Below are 19,256 nucleotides of genomic sequence, written 5' to 3' on the forward strand. Positions count from 1 at the left end.
AAGATGCTTACTGAGCGTGACTGTTCTTGCAGGCAAAGATGACTGGCATAAAGTGCATTGCTGATCTACAGATGAACAACTGACATGCCAGGGGAAGGAGTGCTGTGCATGTTGTGCTGTGGATTTGACATGCAGGTAGTCTCAGTGCTTGGGTGTGGTGCGAAAACAGGTAGAGACAACTCAGCCTGTCGGTATTCAGAGCAAGTGAAATGTCAAAATGCTGCCCCAGTCGCATCTTTCATGCATTCATGCGTTTTCATATTGAATAAAATTGCATGGGTTTTTTGGCAGGCAGTTCATGATTGTGTGATCTCAATCTGTGGATGTTGGTTAGAGAAGCAATGGCTGATCATTAGGGCACTAAGTGTAAACAGCAGCAGGCCCTCAGGGAGCGACCATACTTCCCCTCCGCACAGAAGATCAATAGCCCAGCCATGGAGAACAGCTTTTCCACTCACGAACACATGCAAATGCAAGTAAAAACATAGAGAACACATGCTCACAGTTATGTTAGCAAACAACTGGTACTAGATTTTCCTTAAACCTTAGGATCTCAAAAGTTGCACTTTATCGGGGCCTGGGTAGCCCAGCAAGTATTGACACTGACTACCACCCCTGGAGTCACAAGTTCGAATCCAGGGTGTGCTGAGTGACTCCAGCCAAGTCTCCTAATCAACCAAATTGGCCCAGTTGCTAGGGAGGGTAGAGTCACATGGGGTAACCTCCTCGTGGTCACGATGAGTGGTTCTCGCTCTCAGTGGGGTGCGTGGTAAGTAGGCAACTGAGACTTGTCCTCTGCCACCCGGATTGAGGTGAGTAACCGCGCCACCACGAGGACCTACTAAGTAGTGGGAATTGGGCATTCCAAATTGGGGAGAAAAGGGGATAAAAAAATAAATAAAAAATTGTACTGTATCTATTTCAAGTGATGCTCACTCTAGTACAACTAAAAGACAGGGGGTCTTCCTTAACTGAACGTAATGACTGATATATTTTTGTTTTCTCTGCCACTTTCTCATTTTTTAAAGAAAGCCAAAAAAAATAAAAAAAATAAAAATAAATAAAAATAAATAAATAAATAAACTGAAGTAAATGTTAATAGTGATACTTTGCACTGTTTTAAAGCATAAAGGGGTGCTTCTATTTTACTCCAAAATCAAAAGAAACAAATAAGAAATTATATTTTGTATATAGAAAATGAAGCCTAGTTTTAGGGCCATTCAATTTGTTATACATTGTGACATTTTGTACATTTAACCTCCCAATTCTCATTATCACAATGTAAAAAAGATGGGCATTATGCTATTCTCATTACTGTGACAAGAAAAACATGATATTTGAATATTTCTTGAAATATTATTTATTAATATTATATAAATTGTAATGTATCATATCAATTCAAATCATATTTGGATTCCTTTGTTACTGCCTTTAATTTTCACTGATTTAAATGTAAAAAATTCATTGTTCAACAACATTTATTTGTTTTACTGTAATACAGTAAAAAAAAAATGTGTTACGGTAATGAAAATGATCATTGAAATCAATTGGAAAAGTAAAACATTCAGACGTGTTATGGTAGTGTGAACTGGGGGGTATAATATGCTTAAGTGTCAAAACCTTGTCAAAAACAACCGTTTGTTGATGCTCAAACAAACACTTGTTGGAAGAATCAAATTGTTTCTGGATATTATGCTGGGATAGCGAAAGTATTTTATCATAGAAAAAATTACACACTTCACCTTTAAATAACAGGGCATATATGGTGATGTATTCCAGGGTGGAGGATGGGTATGTTATAGTCTCCATAGAAACATAGGCACAAACTCCTCTGGAAAGTCCCTTCCGAAACGCTGACCACAATGTGTCTGTGTTTGTGTGTGCATGCCCTAAACATCTAGTCTAATCCTATTCAGCCTCATAATGAGATTTAAATGATGGGAATATACTCCCAAAAGAAAATATTATAGACTACCATTTTGAGTGGGACTTAACCGAGTATGTTTTAGCAAAAGTGATAATAACCATGCATGGCTCACTCCAAGTAAATTACATTTCTTGGTTCAAACAGAATGTTATAAAACTCAAGTAGCAGTTCGGATAATTAAAGAGATAATTCACCCAAAAACCTCACCTCAGATTTTTAGAAGAACATCTCAGCTCTGTTGGTCCATACAATGCAAGTGAATGGTCATTAGATCTTTGTAAACCATAAGACTCCAGTGGTTAAATCTATGTCTTCAAAAGCGATATGCTTGGTGTGGGTGAGAAAAACATCAAAATGTAAGTCCTTTTTTACTCTAAATTTCCACTTTCACTATCACTTTTACATCTGAAAGTCACATGTGGTGCTTGTTTAGTTTCACTTTCACACCTGAAAGTGAATGAGAAAGTGGAGATTTATAGTAAAAAAGGACTTAAATATTGATCTGTGAGGACCTACAGAGCTAAATATTCTTCTAAAAGTCTTTGTGTTCTGCAGAAGAAAGTAAGTCATATACATCTGAGATGGCATGAGGGCGAGTAAATGATGAGATAATTTTCATTTTAGGGTGAACTATCCCTTTAAGTTAGTTTTATAAGGCCGTTTACACCAGTAAACATGGGCATTAGACATAATATTTTAAAATAGAAAATGTTATATTATGCATTTTGGAATTGACATTAAGGAGAACTACTACTTCTGATCTAAAAAAATAAAAATAAAAAAATAAAATAAAAAAGAAGAAGAAGGCCAAATATCGGCCTGGGTGATTTATTTGTTTGTAATCACCAATGGTGACTGTAATTATAACTTTTGTCTTTCCCAATGTCGTTAAACCTACAGAATTTGTTATCAGAAGAGCTGTACCATCACGTGAGCAGCCATTCATATTTGTTTATAGCCTAAGGGCTCTTCAATATTCTTGTAAAATACAGCGTCTATTATATCAATGGCCGTGACATTATTGAGTCTAAGACCTCATATAATATTTTTGTTTATGGAGCCACACACGTCATTATCTTTTTCTGTACTTTTTTAATGGAATAACATCCAATCCCTTCGCTCTAACTCGCTCCATATTTGGAGTATACACACACACACACACACACACGCCTCTACACACTCACTCCTTCGGTCACACGCTCGTTCACTAGAGGTGGGGGCACGGATTAGTTCGGCTGCAGCAGACATTGTACGAGCGAAGGGGAGACCTTTCCACCGGCAGTGCGCGAGAACGCACGGACCCCTGGCAACACGGAGAGCTTAGCGCTTCCCTGCCCGTTATACCGTACAGTAAGTGCGTGCGTGCATTTTTTATTTATTTTTTGCCAGCACAAAACAGTCCGTATGCTTTGTATTTTGTACTATGTGGCGAAAATGGCTTTGAACTAAAGTACGCAGGAGAATGACGTTTATTTAAAAACCTTTGAAAATATTTACTGTGACATTTGCACTGATTGTTATCTTAACATGTCTGTGATCGACTGGGTGAGACGTTGACTATGTGGTATTTGTCATTTCGATTATAATTATATTACTACTTTGAAGTCGCGCACGGGAAGCGGGGCGGTTGCTTGTTCGCAGTGAGCCCGATCAGGGAGCGCTCTCGCCGGGGCTGGAGTAACTGCGCCTCTCCGCCTCCTCTTGTCGCTTCTGGTAGACTTTGTCCGTTTCTTTCTAAACATAAATTTAACAGCAACCTAATATTCGGTCAGTTATACTTTCTTTTAATAGACTGTCACTCGTCGTTGCTGTACGCACTTCTGCTGAGTCAACATTGCTGTTGGAAAGGTTTTGATGTGAAAACACAATCGCGGAAGTGTAAGTATGATGAGTTCAGCCCCTTTGAACCGTTTAATCCACGGTTACACGTCTTCTGCATTTAAAGTCCTTTTCTTAACAATGGAGTGTAACCCTTACTAGTAAAAAAAAAACCTCGAAGTGTCACTGTTTTAAGCGAAGCTTTGGCTATGTCTCAAAACCTAGTGAGCTGCCTACCTAGGCAGTATTTGTGGGCATCATATCGTATAATTCCTAAAAATAAAATAAAAAAAAGGTACCGAGTTGACTTCGAACGCGCCTTTGATGCTCCAAAATGCTATCTAGGTAGGGAGCTTACTGGGAGACACGGCCATTGAGTATATTCCTCTGTGATGTCACTCAGTTCATCTCGGCTGGTTATATAATGAGCTGTTGCTGTGTATATTTCATGTGCTCTATGCATTTTGACTGACATTCAGTGCCGGGTTTTGTTGCTTTATTTAACGATACGGTTTAGTGGTGGTAATGCAAACAGTTTGTTGAGCCAACCTGAAGCGCATCAGATATTGTTCTTCTAGGATCAGAGTACCATTTTTCATGTCAACTATACTATACTATAATGATCTGTACCATATTCATCTCATAGCCTTGAATTGAATTAATTAGTTTTTGGCTCACATGACAGTCACAGCACACACTATACAATACTGTACAGTGCTATACTATACTATACAAAACTATACTATATTAAACTATACTATAATGATCTGTACCATACACTTTTCATCTCATAGCCTTGACTTTGAATTCAGTTTTTGGCTCACATGACAGTCGCAGCTCACACTATACAATACTGTACTATACTACAACATACTATACTGTATAGTACATTTGCAAGTCTACTAATACTATGCTATACTATACTATACTATAATATACTAAACTATAATGTTCTTACCATACACAATTCATCTCATAGCCTTGACTTTGAATTCAGTTTTGGCTCACATGACAGTCGCAGCACACACTATACAATACTGTACTATACAACAACATAATATACTGTATAGTACATTTACAAGTCTACTAATACAATACTATACTAAACTAAACTATAATATACTAAACTATAATGATCTTACCATACACTATTCATCTCATAGCCTTGACTGTGAATTAAGTTTTTGGCTCACATGACAGTCGCAGTATACACTATACAATACTGTACTATACTACAACATACTATACTGTGTAGTACATTTGCAAGTCTACTAGTACTATACTATACTATACTAAACTAAACTAAACTATAATATACTAAACTATAATGATCTTACCATACACAATTCATCTCATAGCCTTGACTTTGAATTCAGTTTTTGGCTCACATGACAGTCGCAGCACACACTATACTATACTGTACTATACTATACTGTATTATACTATACTATAATGATCTGTACCATAAACTATTCATCTCATAGCCTTGACTTTGTATTCAGTTTTTGTCTCACATGACAGTGGCAGCACACACTATACAATACTGTACTGTACTATACAACAACATAATATACTGTATAATACATTTAGAAGTCTACTAATACTATACTATACTATACTATACTATAATGATCTGTACCATACACTATTCATCTCATAGCATTGACTTTGAATTCAGTTTTTGTCTCACATGACAGTCCCAGCACACACTATACAATACTGTACTATACTATACAACAACGTACTATACTGTATAGTACATTTACAAGTCTACTAATACTATTCTATACTAATACTGTACTATAATGATCTTACCATACACTATTCATCTCATAGCCTTGACTTCGAATTCAGTTTTTGGCTCACATGACAGTCGCACCACACACTATACAAGACTGTACTATACTACAACATACTATACTGTATAGTACATTTACAAGTCTACTAATACTATACTATAATTATCTGTACCATTTACTATTCATCACATAGCCTTGACTTTGAATGAAATTTTTGGCTCACATGACATTCACAGCACACACTATACAAAACTGTACTATACTACAATATACTATACTGAATAGTAGGTTTACAAGTCTACTAATACTAAACTATACTATACTAATACTATACTATACTAATACTAATACTATAATGATCTTACCATACACTATTCATCTCATAGCCTTGACTTCGAATTCAGTTTTTGGCTCACATGACAGTCGCAGCTCACACTATACAAGACTGTAATATACTACAACATACTATACTGTATAGTACATTTACAAGTCTACTAATACTATACTATAATGATCTGTACCATATACTATTCATCTCATAGCCTTGACCTTGATTGAATTTATTGGCTCACATGACTGTCGCAGCACACACATTATACAATACTGTACTATACTACAATATACTATACTGAGTAGTAGGTTTACAAGTCTACTAATACTAAACTATACTATACTAATACTAATACTATAATGATCTTACCATACACTATTCATCTCATAGCCTTGACTTCGAATTCAGTTTTTGGCTCACATGACTGTCGCAGCACACACTATACAAGACTGTAATATACTACAACATACTATACTGTATAGTACATTTACAAGTCTACTAATACTATACTATAATGATCTGTACCATATACTATTCATCTCATAGCCTTGACCTTGATTGAATTTATTGGCTCACATGACTGTCGCAGCACACACTATACAATACTGTACTATAATTCAATATACTATACTGAATAGTAGGTTTACAAGTCTACTTATACTATACTATACTATACTATACTAATACTATACTATAATAATCTTACCATACACTATTCATCTCTGAGCCTTGACTTTGAATTCAGTTTTTGGCTCACATGACAGTCGCAACACACACTATACAATACTGTACTATACAACAACATAATATACTGTATAGTTCAAGTCTACTAATACTATACTGTATTGTACTATACTATACTAATACTATACTATAATGATCTTACCATACACTATTCATCTCATAGCCTTGACTTTGAATTCAGTTTTAGGCTCACATGATAGTCGCAACACACACTATACAGTACTGTACTATACTACAATATACTTTACTGAATAGTAGGTTTACAAGTCTACGAATACTATACAATACTATAATATACTAATACTGTACTATACTAATACTAATACGAATACTATACTATAATGATCTTACCATACACTATTCATCTCATAGCCTTGACTTTGAATTCAGTTTTTGGCTCACATGACAGTGGCAGCACACACTATACAGTACTGTACTATACAACAACATAATATACTGTATAGTACATTTACAAGTCTATTAATACTATACTATACTATACTATACTATACTATAATGATCTGTACCATACACTATTCATCTCATAGCCTTGACTTTGAATTAAGTTTTCGGCTCACATGACAGTTGCAGCACACACTATACAATACTGTACTATACTACAACATACTATACTGTGTAGTTCAAGTCTACTAATACTATAATGTATTATACTATACTAATACTATACTATACTAATACTAATACTAATACTAATACTATACTAATCTTACCATACACTATTCATCTCATAGCCTTGACTTTGAATTAAGTTTTCGGCTCACATGACAGTTGCAGCACACATTATACAATACTGTACTATAATACAACATACTATACTGTGTAGTTCAAGTCTACTAATGCTATACTGTATTATACTATACTAATACTAATACTAATACTAATACTATACTGTACTGATCTTACCATACACTATTCATCTCATAGGCTTGACTTTGAATGAAATTTTGGCTCACATGACAGTCCCAGCACTCACTATACAATACTGTACTATAATACAACATACTATACTGTGTAGTTCAAGTCTACTAATACTACACTGTATTATAATATACTAATACTAATACTAATACTATACTGTACTGATCTTACCATACACTATTCATCTCATAGGCTTGACTTTGAATGAAATTTTGGCTCACATGACAGTCCCAGCACTCACTATACAATACTGTACTATACTACAACATACTATACTGTGTAGTTCAAGTCTACTAATACTACACTGTATTATAATATACTAATACTAATACTAATACTATACTGTACTGATCTTACCATACACTATTCATCTCATAGGCTTGACTTTGAATGAAATTTTTGGCTCACATGACAGTCACTGCATACACTATACAATACTGTACTATACTACAACATACTATACTGTGTAGTTCAAGTCTACGAATACTATACTGTATTATACTATACTAATACTATACTATATTAAGACTAATACTAATACTAATACTAATACTATACTGTACTGATCTTACCATACACTATTCATCTCATAGGCTTGACTTTGAATGAATTTTTGGCTCACATGACAGTCACTGCACACTCTATACAAGACTGTACTATACAACAACATAATATATTTTATAGTACATTTACAAGTCTACTAATACTATACTATATGAGACTATACAAGACTATACTACACTGTAATGACTATATTACACTATAATGATTTGTTCCATACACGTGCTATTCGTCTTATAGCCTTGACTTTGAACTAAAGGAATGTTTAGGGTTCAATACAAGTTAAGCTCATTTGACAACATTTTTGTGGTATTATACCACAAATGCTGCTGATTGAGCTTAACCTGTATTGAACCCGAATATTCCTTTAAGTTTATTTTGCACATTTATGGCTTATATCACAGTCGCAGCATATACAACACAATACTGTACTGTAACATACTATATAGTATACTGTGTAGTACATTTACAAGTCTACTAATACTATACTTTACCATGCTATACTATACTTTAATTATACTCTGAAACATAAGGTATAGCTTTCACATTTCAATTTATGTTCACTGTGCATAGGTTTACAGCTCATGCAACAGTTGCAGCAAAAGTGGAGCAAAAATACAATTTCATGCGGAACCATTGTTATTACTGAAGGGTTGAATGAACAGTACACAAAATCTTTTTCTCTGATTCAGCTTTACAAAGAGAAATTGGCCTAATTCACTTTTAGATTACATGCCATGGAGAAGCATAGAAAGGAGACAGAAGTAGTAATGGGAATGCTTTACAATAAAGTTCCATTTGTAAACATTAGTTAACATGAACTAACAATGAACAATGCTTATTAAGCATTTATTAATATTGGTTAATGTTAATTTCAACATATGGTAATATATTTTTATAATCAAAAGTTGTATATGTTAACATTAATTAATGCACTATGAACTAACGCCAATTAACAATGATTAATAAATGCTGTAAAATTATATTGTTAACTGGTCGTTCATGATACCTAATGCATTAGCTAATGTTAACAAATGGAACCTTATTGTAAAGTCTAATGTAGTAATAAATTAACTAATTTACTGTGCGAAAAAATAAGAGTTGTGTTGGATGTTGAAAGAGCAGCATGTTAAAGGCAGATTGTTTTCAGGGTCACTGTGCTTCAGTTTCACCATGTTCTGCCAAGTATTGTTGCTGCATCCTTAGTTCTCATGCTTATTATTAGTGTATATTTCCAAGGCTCCTGGATGATTAAGAAATCTTTGGGCTTTAAATGAAAATCTTATTCTTTCTGAGAGTGGCTGGATTAGTGTTTCCCCCTTTTCTGTTGTAAAACATTTCAAACCGTATGGGCTGCCCTTTGCAACCTCGTACCTGGGGACTTAGTTGTCTGCTCTGATTATGCAGTGAATGCTTTTTTCAGAGGGGTTTGTGTGGAAGGGAATTGCTCAGTGCGTTATAACTCAGTAAGCAAATCTCTTTTTGATGGCCCAAGCACCACTTACTTTTAAATGCTAATGAGTAGTAATTAGGACACCAACTATGGCCTAATGACAAATGCTCTAGTGTGTCTGCTCATTTGTTCAGTTTTACACACACACACACACACACACACACACACACACACACACACACACACACACACACACACACACCTGTTACTTTTGAAGTACATGTTTTTGTTCTTGTTTCTCCTTTCTTTCTTTTGTGCATGGAACACAAAAGGAGATGTTGGGCAGTGTGTTAGTCTTTGTCATTATTCACTTGCATTGCATCTTTTAAGTGTTAGTGAATGGCTGTAAATGATGACAGAATTTTCATTTTTGGGTGAACTATTCCTTTAAAACCACAATGAAGTTGGTGGAGAGTTAAGTTTGCTGTACAAAACTGAGCTTGTGACAGGTGCAGGCAAGGCTGACTTTGCACGCTTGAGTGCCAGTGAAATATGGAGGGACACACCTCCACCTGCAGACACTGCTTACATAATACCTCTGTGATTGACAGGGACAGTATCAGCCAATGGGTGAATAGAGCCAGCTGGACCAGAAATTTGTTTACACATTGAAGGGGTGGAGCCAGATTCAACCTGATTAAACCCTTTGTTGGAAAATTAGTGTGAAGTTAGGTCTATTCAGGCAAGCTCTCAAAGTACACTCCCTTGCAGGTATGCGGGCATGAACTCGAGACCTGGGCCAAATTGTTCTGTAGCATAAAAGGCAAAGTAATTATTATTAGTACACATTATTTCCCCCCCCCCCCCACATTACTCAACACCAAGAGCTCTGACTGTCATGGCTAAAGCTGCTTTTGTCAGATTGGGATCGGAGAAATGACAATCTACTAGGGATGAGTCACAATTATGAATGGAAATCGTTAGGAATTTAACTACAGGAACAAACAAGAAATGTGATAACATTTATATTATTATTATGATGATGATTATTATTATTGTATTATATTATTATTAGGGCTGTCAATCGCTAATTTTTTAAAATTGAGTTAATTGCATGGTACGCCGATTAATTAATCAAATTAATCTCATTGAATCACATATATAAATATTTGCTGAGAAAGCCCTTCAAATAACAATAATTCAATATATATTAGGTATATTTAAATAGTTACACACACACACACACATATATATATATATATAAAAATTATAAAAAATAATTATTCTGATAATTAAATGCATTATATTATTGTGGCAGACGAGTAATGCATTCATAAGACAGTACAAAAAGTGGCTTAAGAATCCAGTATATTGTTTATTTGCATATTATTGAACATAAGCCAATCATTGGCCAGTTCACAGCAATCCATTTTGCAAATTAATTTGTCAGTCTGTCTGAGATTTATCATGAGGGCTTTTCTAAGGATGTGTCAATGCACACCTGCATCAGATGGACACTTTTGGAGCATCTTACTTTGGTTGCGTCGCGTCATAAACCGTTGTTAGGTTGCTGTGCCAAGTGAAATGTTGTTTAAAAGGTAGAAAAACGTCTGATGGATTTGTGCTCCAGTAAGCTGTGTCTGAACGCAAAAACGTGTTCTCATTTTGTGCTGTCTGCTCTCGGTGAGTGTGATTTTTTTCTGTATAAGCTGCACATTGCCTATACAGCTGGAGCCTATACTGCCGCCTGGAGAAAACAGGTGGTACTTCAAGCTTGAATTGCTCTGATATTAGGAATGATAATTAGGTTATTTTTTAGATAATTAATTACACTGAATCAGTAGCCCTAATTATTATATTTTGTCACTGATTACAACAAAACTCATGTGTATCTTTAACTGCACATTGTAATATGAACAACCAGTTAGTAACTGCACTGCCTGATTGAAGTCTCACGGGTCTGAAGTGCAACATTAAATAAACAAAGTAACATTTCCAACTGTGTTATGTAGCCTAATGTTGTATTTCATGCAGTTTACAGTAAATTTAATTTCTAGTTGGATATTCATTACTTGCTCGTCAGTATAAGAATAATTCAGTAGCTCCTCTGAGTGATGTATAGTGTTTTTGATTCATTATAAAGAAGCGGTTCATAAGAGTAATTTGTTTGCTGTAGATTCAAAAGAACTGGCTAATTAGAGTCATTTGTTCGGAACTCAGACTACACTGGGCACGCTGTGTTTCATGCTGTAGATTCAGTAGGCAGCACCGCTGCTTTTAAAATTTGCTGCAGGAAACAGTGTCAGAGTGTTTTAGTACAGTAATCGGCCTGCATTGGCAGAAAATTGCACGTGCGAGGATCTTTAACTGAACTGATAATCTTGGAAATCAAATAGTTCCTTAATAATAATAAAAAAATGGTTCTTGGTTCCCAATGGTTCTCAGTTTCCCAACCCTAGTCACAATGACCAACTAGTTATCCAACAACTGACTAGTTAATTAGTTTGTCAACTATTTTATTTAGATTTGTTCTTGTATATATTTGTATTTTTGATATTTAATGGTGCCTTTTTTTTGCAGTGTCAAGTTAAAAATGACAGCGTAACATCATGCGGAAAAATGAAATATACCTTAGCCTTAAGAAATGCGTCTTATCGGGATTCAGTAAACACAAATCCAGCCTAATTATAAAGGCTTCCTTAAGGCCAATTAGGCAACCCCACGATTAATCTATTTAAAAATTATGCAGTTTTTCCACATCCTTACAGTTCACATTCTGCGTGAGCATTACAGTTCAGCATTACATTGTAATGCTTCTAAGAGTTCAACTTCCTTTCACAGTGAACTTGTTTACATGGACAGAAGAAAGCTGCTTAAGCCTTGAAAGGGGCGTTCCCAATTACATTCACTGTGTTTGCCGTTTTCTCTTTACCCCTGTATATGTGCATCACGGTCAGTGAGCAGCTTTCTCCACATCAACGTAATTTCTCAGCGACACTTATGTAAATAACAGACATGGTATCTGAGGATGACTTTGCTAATTTTTATTCTCTGTTGCTTGGCTTTATTTCCATGTATTTCAGAGTTGTTGCTGTGTATGTTTCCTTAACTTTCCGTAATGACCTGCAGCGGAATTGCGCTGCAAAAGTGGGCTTTACCTCTTAAGTCAAACTCTGGGATTCCCCCAAAGTAATTGAGCGCATATATGCGGACAAGAGGGAAAGAAGTCAATATTTTAAATCGGTGTATAAATTGGCATAGTTGATAGTGTGTGTGTGTGTGATTATTTTTTTCCCATTTCCAACTGTACTCCCAGAATTTTACAAGTCTTTCCACTGTGTTGACTTGTTGATATGATGTAGGGCTCCATCCAGTGATGTTAGTTATCTGTTTCATGCACATGTGCAATCTTAAAAAAACCTGTCAGAATGCCGCTTATGCGTTTACATGGCCACATAAGCCGAATTCTCTGGGAGAAACCCGACTTTTAAATTACGTTTCCAAACACTGCTTTCAGGGTCTGAAATTAACAACTGGCAAGTGCCGAATGCAGGTACATTTTCTATTTGGCTGGTGAATTTTACGGTGTCAGACACCACTCTGGCAGGTGCTTTTTTGTCAGTTTGTGTCAGCTTGTAAAATAATGTAACATGTTCCAGTTTTGTCATCAAGGGGGTTCTGTAGGTCTTCAGTCAGTAAGGTTGCTGGTCTTTACATGGAACGGCTCTCATTAGCTAGTCCCGCTGCTCTTTGAAAGTTAGCAGCAGAGATACTGCGTTCATGTACTTGTACTCGTAAAAATGCTCCGATACATTCTGACGTACGAATGTCATTCCATAAACATTCAGCGCACAAATTAAAATCATGTTATCTCCTAGTTTGATTATTAAACCACAAAGACTGAGATTTAATGAGATAAATGTATATATACTTTGCATGTACTGTGTGCTATTCAAATGTATCGCCTGTGAATGTGTGGAGCCAGTGTTGTGCTGACGCCAGCTGCTCTTACGAGCTCCTTGTTTCACAATTGCGCGTTCTTTTTGTAGCAGATGACCTTGAGCAGAGTGCTAATTTACTTCATACAGACTACATATTTATTTATTTAAACAGCAGCTGTTTACAGTTTTATAATCACTTTGAGTCACGTAGCAACTAGCTTTTTCGGAGGTGAAACTTCCATTAAAACACACAAAAACGTAAAGGGCTTCAAAATAAAAGCTCAATTTAAATGGAAAAAAGTATGACAGAAATATATCACTACAGTATAATTAAGTAATATTCACTGTAATACTACTACTACTACTACTACTAATACGTTAATATTAATTGTATTGTATTCAAGCAATATCTCACAACTGTGATGCACTGTTATGCAGCATTTTATTTTACAAAAATAATGTTGTATTTTGGATTATGCTGTGAGGTTCTGTATAAAAGTGCTTCATTTGATAAAGATAATACAATATTATATTGAAAATATTTGATTAAAGTTTGAAATTAATTTGTTTACACACAATTTGGATGATAAAATTGAAGTAAACTGATGATATGTTTTCAGAAAAAACAAAACAAAACAAAAACAGGTATCAGTATCGGTGAGTACTGAAAAGGCAATCTATCTGGCAATTAAATATTTCACAAATAATAAAACAGTACAATTCTTTAAAAAAAGCAGTTCACTTTTAAACATGCTTACAGTATTGTTTATTTGTCTCTCATGTCTGTAAAATCCACTTGTAAAATGCAAAATGCAAAATGCAAAAAACATGGCCGGTAAGAAATCTGACTGGCTGGTAAATGTTTTCATATACTAACCACCTTGGCTGGTGGGCTAAAAAGTACATTTCGGACCCTGACTGCTTTCTGCAAAAACCCTGGAATCCGTTTTCTTAAGTGTATGTAAACATGGTCAGCGTCAAAGGTTCACAGTAGGGAGAGTGTATGGGGAGGGAAGGAGGAGAGGAAGGAGATGGGGCTCGAATGAGCAATGCTGTTTCCAGACTTTTATAGCTTTTTCTTTCATCTCGGCTCTATTCATTTGCTCTCCCTCCATGAGTGCAGTACACATCCCTAACCTGCTTTTGTACTCCAGCACTCAAGAACTTAAAATAAAAAAAATAAAATAAAAATAATTATATAGAGATGAAAAACATTCCTTTCTCCAGTGAGTGGATGTCAGCATGCAGGCTGCTTGTCTTCCATGAGACTCCCTGTGACGGCTTTATGCATGGGCTGAATCGAAGATTTCTTTTTATCGCAGAACAATGCAATGCAATGATCGTGAACGTGTTTGAAACTGTTCATTGTTCAGCAGGTGTGTTTTATTCTCAGACTGCATTCGGGTTCACTTTCCCTCTTCTAAAAGTGTGGTGCTTCAGCCTCATCAATAAATCTCTCCATCCATCTAAAAGCAGTTCACTCATTTCATTTTTTGCATCAGTTAAAAATAAAGCAATTACATGAATACATCACATTCACACCTCCAGAATTCATGTCATATCAGACTCAACAGTGCTGTATTAGCTCAAAAAGTAACATACATGTATGTGACTTACAGACGAGAGTCATTTTGAAGTCTTTTAAAGTCCATGTGACGAGGAGGAGGGTGGGGCCGGGCCGTGACTACGCATGCCCGGCCCCCAATCGGGCCTATCAGCCAAGGAGAGGGATAAGTGCAGTGGGATTAGGCAGTTCAAGAGAGAGAGAGCCACATGTAGCTGCCGTGTGTGCGTTTGTGTTGTGTGTCTTTTTGTTTTATTAAATATTACTTTGGCTGATTAGCCTGATTGGTGGCTGGGCGTGCGTAGTCACGGCCCGGCCCCGCCCTCGTCACAGTCCAGAATAATGGGCTCATGCCTTCAAGCAGAGTGGAAATATTGTAATTTTCTGTTGCGTGCACATACTGCAAATAACCAAGCAAAGTCGTACTTACAAGCACAGAAACTGACTTTTCGATGATGATATTAAGAGCTGTGATTTCAAAAGTGCAAACACCAAAAAATGACAGAAGTCAATTCTACAGTATAGATTCTAAGTGACTGATTTGCAATTTCCAGGGCTGTATTTCAGTAATATTAAAGCATTGCATTCAACAGCTCTTTAGTCAACTAATGTACAGCTGATGACTCACACTTCGCAGTTTAGTTTGTTTTATTATATCATGCATAAATAAATCATATAGACTCTATAAAAGTGATGCAAGCAAATTCAGTTTTGCTTATTCACTGTACAAAAGCCTGTCAGGCCGCCCATTGTTTACTTATTTTGTTTTGGCTGCTTCTGTATTGAATGGATTATTGTAATACTGAATGCCTAAATCGGAAGAAACAGCTTACCAGGTGCACTTGAAAGCAGTATCTGTGCTTGTCAGTCAACTTATCTGAGGCTTTATTGTGAAGATTTGCCCGAGTCAGATATAGAGGGAATCGATGCCTGAAGTCTTGAATGGCAGAGTGTGAATAGTGGAGCGGCTCTGTGTCAGTGTGGGGGATTGATGACCCCTCTATAGGCCGCTGTCCTCCCGTGGTGTGGATATCAGTATGCTGGCTGCTCCCTCTAGGCATATCCAGACAGCAGATCCACTATTGATGCCACTCTTTCACCATGAAAGTAACAAAGAACAGCAAAGCTCTGCACTCATGTGCAGCTGGTTTAGAACAGGGTAAAAAACCTCTTGAAGACAGTCGTGGAAGAGTCTTGTTACTGAAAGCCGTAAGTAGCACCCTTTGTTGTCTGTTATGCAGTTAAACAACGATAGAAAAGATGATGATTCTTTGTATAACAGCCCTATGGAAAATGTCAGTCTGAAAGCCTAATTTACAATGTATTAGGGGTGTAAATTTTTACATTTCTCGCAGTTCGTTTTGGATCACGGTTGTAGGGTTACGGTTTCGGTATGGTTTGGTAATTTCTCTGTTCAGAAAAACAATTATTCTGCAAAATCCAAAGTAACTCTATTTGGTAAAACACTTCATAATGTTTCCCCATGTGAAAAACCCCAATGGTTTTACTACCTTTACTACCACAGTTTAACCATGGTATCTGTAGTAAAACATAGTGACCACAAAATTAACCAGGCTTACTACAATACTATAGTAAAACCAAGGTTGCTATATAGATACTACAGTATTACTGTAGTAAAACCATGGTTAATTGTATCAAAACCATGGTTTCTGCCATGTGTTCTGTCATGGTTACTATTAGGGGTGTAAATCGGCAGTTTCATCACGATACAATCTTGTATCGATTCTCTTCGTCAGCGATACAATGTTTGCCAATACCTCAAAGTCTGCCAGGATACGATTTTGATTCTATTTCTTTTTTGGGGCCTGTGATCGATATTACGATATTATGTGCCTATCCTGCATAATAAATTACATTTATTATGTAAAAAATGCAAATATTTATTGTAATATTTTAATGAGCTCTCTGGGGGGCCTGTGTAGCTCAGTGGTAAAATACGCTGGCTACCACCCCTGGGGTTCGCTAGCTCGCTAGTTCGAATCCCAGGGCGTGCTGAGTGACTCCAGCCAGGTCTCCTAAGCAACCAAATTGGCCCAGTTGCTAGGGAGGGTAGAGTCACATGGGGTAAACTCCTCGTGGTCGCTATAATGTGGTTCGTTCTCGGTGGGGCGTGTGGTGAGTTGAGCGTTGTTGCCGCGGTGGATGGCATGAAGCCTCCACACACGCTATGTCTCCGTGGCAACGCACACAACAAGCCACGTGATAAGATGCGCGGGTTGATGGTCTCAGACGCGGAAGCAACTGGGATTCGTCCTCCGCCACCTGGACTGAGGCGAATCACTACGCGACCACAAGGACTTAAAAGCACATTGGGAATTGGGCATTCCAAATTGGGAGAGAGAGAGAAAAAAAGAGCTCTCTGAAAAGTGCAAATCCAGTATTCACATTGGGGCATCCACAACAAAATAAGGTACTTTAGTTGATACAGAAAATAAAAAATACTATAAAAATATAGTCATACAGTCACATACAAGTGATCATCAATCATTTAATGACAGCTGATTGCCTTGTGGAATGAGGTAAACACTACAGTGCAATTTGTCATTTCTACAACTGTCAAGCAAGTCTTTCAATCCAAAATACTCAAGACAGGAGAGTATTTGCTATCCCTGTTTTTTCTTAGCTACAACTTCCATGGCTTTATTGAAAAATAAATGTTTGTAAGGGTGTTGATGTGAAAAGTCTTGTAATTGATGTGGGTGCAGAGCAGGTGTTTTCTCTTTATCTCGTCAGCGCTGTACCGAATATCGGGGCTCTTTAGCCATTTGACATAATTGAATTGTTCCAAAGTACTTTAAAAGCGAAAATTCTCATGCAGAATTCAGATGTGTCGCATGCGCCATGATATTGAAGGAAGCCTGCTCATGTGAGCCGCTCCACGCTATCCTGTCACCGGAGCTCACAGCCCTGTTGACACGCGAAAGCAGAGCGCAACTTCAATCACTTCAGTCACTTAGCGCACCTCTGTGTCCAAAATGAGAAGCATATTTAGCGCTTGTAGAACGAGATGGATATCATATGGTTACTGCATCGCATGACGGAAATGTGTAAGGATGTGGCTGGCATTGGAGCGTTAAAAGTAAAGGTGAATCTTAAAAAAATATACATCGATCTTTACACGTTGTATCGATAACATTGCATCATTGGTTAACTGATCGATGCATCGATCCAGATCGATGGATCGTTACACCCCTAGATACTATATTCATGGTTACTACAATATTATTATTATAAAATCATGGTTAATTCTCATTAGGGTCCTTAACTTAAAAGAAATTCTCTAATTACTAAATCAACATTATTATGCTACATGCATCAAAATAAAGTGCACTTCAAACTCAACATATATTCAAAATTTGGAAGCTGTTCATCACTATAGAAGGAATAACTGGTTTAATCACACGCTGAAACCCCAAATCTTCATCAGCAGTGTAGGGCAACAAATCGATGGCAATGAACACCTCAATCGCTTTAGTTATTGTTTTATGTCTGTCCGAATTAGCACTGAGTGCCTGCTTAAAAACAGAAGAGAGGGTGAAGTTTCGGCTCACCTGCAGCTCAGTGCTTACCATATGCAATTTATCCCAGGGTGATGTTGGCATAAAGGGTTAATTGTATCAATGTATTTACCAGTATACAGCAATCTTATTGAACAGTGTCTGCAAACAGTGCCTGTTTTGTCAACGTTTTTGACCATCGCTGTTGTAATTGCTAAATTTACCCAGTTGGGAAACTTGAATGACGCTGGGGGCTTCTCTATATGCGGATTGTTTTCTCTGCTTGATATTTTTAACTACACACCAACGTCTGCAGAAATGGGATATTATTTCAACACTTAATTGGAAAGCTACTGTCTGTAGAAAGCTGACCCATGTATCTACAGAGCCATACTAGTGCATTAGCAGAGGTTGTAATTGTGCCTGTATATTTGATGCTTTGTTTTCATCACCAAACCACATGCTTCAGATGTGTTGTTAGACTTGAGATAAACCTTGGTGCAAATGTTTACTGAACTGTGTGTGTGGCGAACTGTACAGTTCTTTTTTTTTTTTTTTTGAGAACCGTTACACCCCTACAATGGATACTGCAAAAGCAAGTCAATTATTGAGGCAGTGTATAAAGCTATGCCTCTGTGTGCTTGATGTTTGTGTACATTCATGTCTCTCAACCTTTATCATAGCAGTTGGCCTTCATTTATATTTAATGGTATTTACAGTG

The 19,256-nt window shown here is 36.6% G+C and overlaps 1 protein-coding gene across 4 annotated transcripts in view; it reads left to right on the top strand.

The window, feature by feature from the left end:
• The first annotated feature begins 3,143 nt into the window (after nucleotides 1-3,143).
• LOC127425738 (ataxin-1-like) overlaps nucleotides 3,144-19,256 on the top strand; it is a 391,578-nt gene continuing 375,465 nt past the window's right edge. For 2 of the 4 annotated variants that reach the window (XR_007894662.1, XM_051671996.1), the window contains exon 1: nucleotides 3,144-3,277. The gene's annotated coding sequence lies outside the window, so the exon portion shown is untranslated. Of the gene's footprint in view, nucleotides 3,282-19,256 lie in introns of all 4 variants that reach the window. The other 2 variants (XM_051671997.1, XM_051671998.1) reach the window with 2 other exon arrangements.

This window comes from Myxocyprinus asiaticus, chromosome 34 (genome assembly GCF_019703515.2).
Source record: "Myxocyprinus asiaticus isolate MX2 ecotype Aquarium Trade chromosome 34, UBuf_Myxa_2, whole genome shotgun sequence".
NCBI classification, from domain to species: domain Eukaryota; kingdom Metazoa; phylum Chordata; class Actinopteri; order Cypriniformes; family Catostomidae; genus Myxocyprinus; species Myxocyprinus asiaticus.